Raw genomic sequence first — 7585 nt, 5'->3', positions numbered from 1 at the left:
GAAAACTTTCAGGTGCCAACTTTGGAAAGAGAAAATGGGGAGCAAAAAGAGGCAGATACTGAGACTGTGATGAAGCTGGAAGCTCTTCCTCCAAGTTGGATGAAAGGTTGCTTTTACTGCTGTTAAGCACCAGCAGCATGCTGTACTCTCTAAGCCAAGGCCCAGATAGGATATGGTTGCTCACCTATCTCTTGTGTCCAAGATGTGGCACTAGGAGGAAGTTTAATATCACCAGCTGTGCGTATTCCCAGCATGGACAGCCTCACCAAAGGTTATGGTGGAGTCTGATGCGCGTAGCACATCAGTAGAGAGTGTCCTTAGCAAGAGGTTGTTGCAGTTTTGTATCTTGTGAGAGGTGGCCCTTCCCATGAAGGGACATTAATGCAGTGGGGCTGTGTGGTCACAGCAAGTCATTAGTGTGATCCAGTGTGTAGAGAGACACTACAGCCACACACATGGTCCTGTGGCTCTCGCTTTGAGCTTCCTGAGGCTGTTGTTATTCCAAGCTAGCATGATGTTTTCTGCCTACCTGGAAAAATCATTGTGAAGCTGACAGGAACCAGCTTTGCAATGTCTCTTCCAGTGCCACCCAATGCCCTGTTAGGTGAACTTCCACATGGTATTTGTTAGGAGCATTCAAGGTGATTTTTGGGTAGCAGAATATTAACAGCTACCAGATCTGGGCAGCAACAAGCATGGACTGTGAAGATACAGGTCTCCATGCCTACACATTCTCTAATAAAACATGGCTTCAAACACTTTATTACTTTGTGGAAAGCCATCCTTCTGAAGAGCTGAGCTGAGTCAGTGCAGAAAGGTTGTCCATGAGCTCTCTAAGGTCTATTCCAACCCAAATTATTCCATGGTTCTTTGGAATCTTCTGCCAGCGTAGAAGCACTGCAGAGATTTGCTGTTCTGCAGTCACACTCACATCTTGTTCTGCAGCTAGAGAGGGATGATTTCTCCTTGTTAGGGCTACATCTTTGCACAAATGAAGTTTCAGCCTTCTCCTGAAACAAGCAAAAATCAAATTCTGCACAAGGGAAAATCTCCAGTGCAGCCTGTGCATCATCCACACACTCCAGCAGAGCAATAGGATATCCTGTGGTGGGGACAGTGGATGCTGCCACTCAGATGGGCTTTACCCATCCTACACATGGCCCCTCAGAGGATTTTCCAGGTCCCTCAATCTTTTCGTCCTCCTCCTCTCTACTGGGCTTTGGTAGCTCGGATCCTAGGTGCACAGAAACAACAGCTTTTGTGGTTTTCATGGGATTTATAGTGAGCCAGTGCATTTGGATGGAAAAAGTTGTCAGCTGAAGGACTTGTTATTGATTTTCTTGGATCATGGCCCAAGCTGCCATCTTCATACCTCACATCTGGGCAGGATCTGTTTTTCTTTCTTTTGTGTTGTGTTGGTTTTATTTCCCATGTCTGGAGGAGTTTCACTTATGGCTGACATCAGGTCCAGAAAAAAAGTGTACAGGATGCAAGAAGACCTTATGAAGTGCATAATCATCCACCAATTTCTAAAAATTAGATGTCTAACAGTGCTCCAGGCTCCCTTGCTAGCTGACAGAAAAGTCTGAACCCCTCTTTAAAGGTTCTCAGCTGAGACACCTATTTTATAAGGAGATTAACGGCTCTTCAGAAGTTTCAGTTCCTTCTCTTGGACAAGAGAAGATTTTGAGTGTGAGCTTCAACCAGCCTCAAAGGCTCATTGTTCCCTTGAATTCAGAGGCTCCAGTGCTTGTTTGAGTGTAGCTCTGGCTTTCCATATCAAGCAGAAAGTTGGAGCCATGGCAGCCCAGGGCTTGGTGCTGATCCCACACCTTGCCTGAAAGGCTCCAGCTGTAATCTGCTTCCCATAGTGGGTATTTTGCAACTTCTCTGTCCCTGAAGGATAGAAAAATTACCCTGATGGGTGTTGATAGTGGCAGACAGTTTTGGATAGATTTGGAATGGCTGGTGGTATTGGCTTCTGCTGTCCTGGATCCTGTGTGTATAACTTGTTGCTGAAATCAATGGACATATAACGTAAAACCAATGTAAATCAGGGGAAGATGAGAGCTGTTCTGTGGCAGATATCATGAAAGAGAAAAATGTTTGGGAAACCTTTTGTGTTCAGTAGGAGTTTTGCTCCAGCCCATCAGTCTGAGCTTGGATCACTAGTTGAGCCTACCACAGGACTGTTAAGTTTTGTTAAGATTTCCTCTGGCATCTTGCTCACTGAAAGCATGAGCCTACAATTTTGAGCATTTTGATTTTCCCGTAGTGTGTGAGCAATGTAATCAGATAAACACTCAGACTGTAACAGACTGCAGCTGTTTTATTGGAAAAAGACACTGAAAAGGGTAGAGCATAGCACCAGCTTTGGGTGTCTGTGTCAGAGGACAGGGAGGAGCTCTGGAGCTCATACCATGGCTAAAGGCACCGTGCTACCATCACAAGGGTGCATCAAGAGAGCTGTGTCTGACCATGTCCACACCTGCAATGGCAAGGGGTGCTTGAGGACAGGAACCCGCTGAGACTTGAGGTGAAACTTCACATTATCCCTAATCTTCAATAAATGTTCTCGGTTTTGTGCACTTAAAGTGCCTCAGTGCCAGCAGTTTTCCACCCTCTGGAGCAATCCAGGCAGCCAGTACTGTGTCACATCCTTCGACAACAAAATATCTGAGTAGTTGCTGGCATATGTCCTCCCAACTGGGAAAAAAAAAAAAAAAAAAAAAAAAAGAGAGAGAGACTTTATTGTTGCAGGGATGGTTTCAGAAACTGAACAGGCAGGAGCAGCATCCAAGCTGCTCTGCACATAAAGACCTTACAGAATGGTTAGGAAGCCAGACAGAATGGAATATTTCTCCTATTTTCTCTACAGCTGAGAAAACATGAAAAATCACAGGATTGCATTTATTGCCATATTTCTGTTCCAAAGCTTTGCCTTATTTAAAAAGAGAAGAAAAAGGAGAAGTAAAACGGGTTTTGCCCACCTCACTCACTTCACTCACCCCCCCCTTCCTTCCCTCCCATTTCCTGAACCTGGCTGAAGTTTTTAACTGAAAAAACCCTGAGTCCACACAGAGGCTGAGAGCACACAGAGGGACAATAAAATGTTTCTTTGTAGAGATCACAGAGTAACAGTCTGTAGGTTTGCAGAGGAGAGGAGAAACCACGGTTTGATTCCAAAGGGCATAGGATGTGCTCTCCTCATGCTCCTGCTGGGTGATGGTGTCTCCTCAGACCTCATCAAACCCCTAGTCTCCAGTGCTGGTGGGTGCCTGAAAATAATAATGCTGAGATAAGGCTGGATGGAGGTGGCCACATGCCCTAGAGAAACTAAGGTGCTTTCCCTGATGGGGAATAAACTGGGAGTGGAAAATCAGACAAGGGAATCCAAGTCTAAATAAACAGAGCTGAACTTGACTCTTGCTTAAGAGCCTCTTTATATCCATAATTTTAGAGGAAATATTGTCTTTGGACATTCCTTTATGTCCAGGCATATCTTCTAGGTAATGAGTGACATTTTATTAGCTGCCAGAAGCAAAATGTAAGTGTATTGAAGGCTTTCCAAAACTGAGAAAGAAGGAAGTTTAAAATAACTTGTCTGCCCCTACCAAAAATAAAATAAAATAAAATTTTAAAAATAAAATTAAATAAAATTAAATAAAATTTTAAAAATACAACAACTGCAACAAGGGTGATTAAAATGGTCTGAAGCAAGCAAAGGCCACAGGAAAAACTGCAGATGGGACTCAGTTAAAATAGAAAAGAACAGAAAATGCTTTCCAGCAAGCAAACATCTTCAGCTGTGCTGCAAACAGGTCATCTGGCTATTTTCCACTGTACAGAATTACTGTGTAGGTACTTTGTTGAACTTCAACTGTAGTGACTTTTCATTTTCTTTCTCCCTCCACATTCTTCAGTCCTATGAAAAGCTGGGGTTGTGACTGGAAGAGCAAGGGATTAAACCTGTCTGGACACAGGTACACACTTCTCTCCACACACACTTAGATTCTCGAATAAACATATTTATATGCAGCCAATTTAGGACACTGCACACAACCTGATACAGAAGCACAGTCTTAGGAGTAAAATAGAGTGGCAATAAACTTCAGTGAAAGGGACAGTTGTTCTCCGGGGTGGGGAGCTCCTGAGCATACCAGCAATTCCCAACCCTGTCCTTTTCAGGAAGGCAAGAGTTTTTTTCCTGAATTCTTCCTGGCTTAGGCTGAATTGGAGAGGGCCTTGTTTCTGTCTTGGGCATTGGTTAGAGATGTTAGGATGGCCAGAATTTTTGTGGCAGTTTGGTTGGATTCTTGCTGCTCCAGACTGCTCGGTACCCCACACAGGGACAGTCACCCTGGTGCAGGGGCACAGCCGTGACCTTGTGTAACTCATCCTGCCTCCTCCTCTCTTCTCACCACAAAATCTTCCTGCTCCAGCTGCTCTCTCAGAAAGTGCAAATGGAGTTTTGCAGGAGAGCAATCTGCAGGGATGGGAGGTGTTTCTGTAGCATGGACCTGGCAGAAAGCATAGTGTGATCATTGCTGCCTGTCTGGAAGGCTCTGTGCTGCAAGAATTGCCCCTCACAGTGCTCCCCACTACAGCCTGGACAAACTTCCTGTTTTTGGCTCCACTCAAGTGTGTGCAGACCAACTTCTCTTCAGGGTGACTTCTTCCAGAAGAGAAGGACCCTGCAACTGAATTGGTGTTTGCCAGCAGTGATCTGGTTGCTCCTGTGGGTGTAGGATCTCACCTTTTTGTAGTAGCCAGAACACCTCAATGATTTTCAAAGAAGTAATCAAAGGAGGTTCTGTCCAGAGGCCTGTGTTATTTATGACACATAGGGTAGGGGCATTGACTGTATTCCCAGCGTGTTTCCAAGGTCCACTTCTCTCCTTAGCCATTCAGCTACAGCTGGGGACCAACCAGTAAGATCCTGAGCAGGGAAGGCTCCTGCCACTGCTCAGCCTGCTCCAGGCCTGCTGTACCATGCCTTTACTCAGCCTGGCAGCTCAGCCACTTATCCTTGAGTACTTTTCCTCTGTGCCAGATCCCACCCCAGTGAGCTGATAAACCCTGATACTCCACACACTGAACTGCACCTTCCTGCACCTCGGGCACAGCCCACTCAGTCTGAACCTCACCTTCTGTAAGGGACAGCATCCGCACCTGAGCTACTCACCCTGCTCTGCCCCCACAGTCAGTGATTTTGGATGTTGCTTTGGAATGACAGGAGCAACCTCCCCAGCTCCCTTGTCAAGGCAGACCAAGTCTCCATCATCCATGCTACCCATGTCTGCTCACACAGACCTCCCTCTTTACTCACCTGCTTCCAGAACTGCTTCTTCAAGCAGCTGTTTACTCATGAGCATGGGCCTGGACATCCCACTGCAGGCACCACAGAGTGGAAGTATTGCAGCATGGAACCACTGCTGTGACAATGGGACATTAATCAGAGGCATTCCTAGCACAGTGAATCCCAACCAGACTCAGGGTTGAATCTCCTTGGCATGCTTCAGGGGAATGAAAAATGAAGATCAACATTGCAAACAGCACCCTGAGGAGTAGGTTGGGTTTCTTACTGGCAGGGGCTCAACACTTTCACGGAATACACCCAAACATTGCTCTTCTGATTTGTTAACCACTGCTCACAAGGAAAATCCATTTCCTCTGGGCTTCTGTGGGATAGGAGGAGGTTGGGTTTTTTCCTCCATAGATAAACCAAACTGCAAAGCTACTACTGGTCCCAGATGTTATCATATGAAGCTGTTTTTCCTTGTGGAAGATCAGCATAAAGATTGAATAAGACTAAGAATACATGAGCTTGTCTTTGATTTTGGGACAAAGAAAATTTCTTCTGTTTAGGGCATTCTGTTCTGAGATGTCCACCTGATGGGCAGATGAGCTGTCTCTCCTCCCATCCACTGTCAGTATACACAGAAATATCAACTCAGAACAATACCAGTTTGCTGTAGCCACAAAACCTAAAAGCCTTTTCAGCAGCCAACTCCTGTTATATTTAAATCTCTCTGTCTCCTTCATCCAGGATGTTTCCTTTCTTTAGTAGGTAACCCAGGCCTAAAGCTGCCTGCCTCTCTGGGATGAGTTTATCTCATCACACTCAGGGCTATTCACCTTACTTGGGTTCTGGCAAAATACAAGTCGGTGAAAGGTACCTCATCTGAGCAGGAAGGAAGAGTTTTTATTTAATATTTAAACAGGTATTTTACTAGTGATTAGGAGTGTCCTCTATCCAAATCCCTTCTGCCCTGCAGGATCCATCGTGACAGAAACTCCATCACTTTGGTACCAGTTTCAGTGATCCATCACCCACTGTGCAGAACATGGGCCTTGTTTCTCATTTGAGTTTAGTCAGCATATGTCTCCCAGCTGTTAGTAGATCTGGTCATTAATTTCTGCTATATTAAAGAGCCCTTTAGCACCAACAGCCTCTGCTTAAAACAGTATTTGTGCACAGTCATCAATTTCTCAGTTATTCTTTTTTTTATTTGTTACAATAATTAGGTTCAAACTCCCTACTTTCTAATCTTGTCCCATACAGCATTCCGTCCAACCCTCACATCCTTGTTAGGAGATATTTCTATACCACCTTTTTCTAATATCTTCATGATAGCCCAAAGGTGTGCAAAGTATTCCCATTGTTCATTTCTAATGGACAGAGAGGAATGCCTGTTGGCTTACTCTTGGATAATAGCACTAGCTCTCCTGAGTGACTTCTTTCTAGGACTCAACATCCCATTGTCAGGCATGTATCTCTTGTACAAGATGCCCACTAGGAATATTTCCCTCAAGGTCCCTCAGATGGATCCCATTGGGGACCCACCAGCCTGGCTTCTGCTAAGCCATTTTAATGGATGTACTACTGACATTACACATCGTCATATCATAGAACCCTGAAAAATTCAAACCCGATCAAAATCTAATTATATTGTGTTGCAGCCATGCAGGCAGCTTTATCAAACAAGCTTAGAATCATGCCAAATAATATAATGTTGGAAGCACCTGTTTCATACACAAGTGCCTTAACTAAGATTAGTATTACATCTATTCCTCAGTGCTTAATGAACTGAACTCTGTATCAGATTTTCCATTATTTTGCCAGGAATTTATGTCACTCAAACTAGCATATATTTATGAGGCTCATCATTGTGTATCTTGTCTGACTGTGCACTCAGTGCTCCACTCCTTGGGCCCTGTCCCAGCGCTCCAGCAGAGATTATGAAGAACATCTCCTGGGCACAGATTCTTGGCCAAGCTGATTTCAGGCTGTCTGTCAGTAGCTCATGGTGTTTCCAACTCCCCTTGCTTTACTGAGGAGCAGAAGGCATTTCACTGCCCCCCACAGCCCATCCTGTGGCCACAGCCCATTCCCACTGACCCAGTGCTGGCTGCCAGACTCTTGGACCTCCTCTGCATCAGGGCAGTCATCTGAACAAGAGGTTTGTAGCACATTGTTTGTGCAGACATCACCCCTCACCAGAGACACACCCAAACACACCTACAGCTCCCGGGGTTGTCCCTGAGGTAAGCACTTATCTGAAATTTTATTCCCATGCACAGC

Source organism: Cinclus cinclus, chromosome 13 (assembly GCF_963662255.1).
Source record: "Cinclus cinclus chromosome 13, bCinCin1.1, whole genome shotgun sequence".
In the NCBI taxonomy this organism is placed as follows: domain Eukaryota; kingdom Metazoa; phylum Chordata; class Aves; order Passeriformes; family Cinclidae; genus Cinclus; species Cinclus cinclus.
This window is presented reverse-complemented; position numbering follows the sequence as displayed.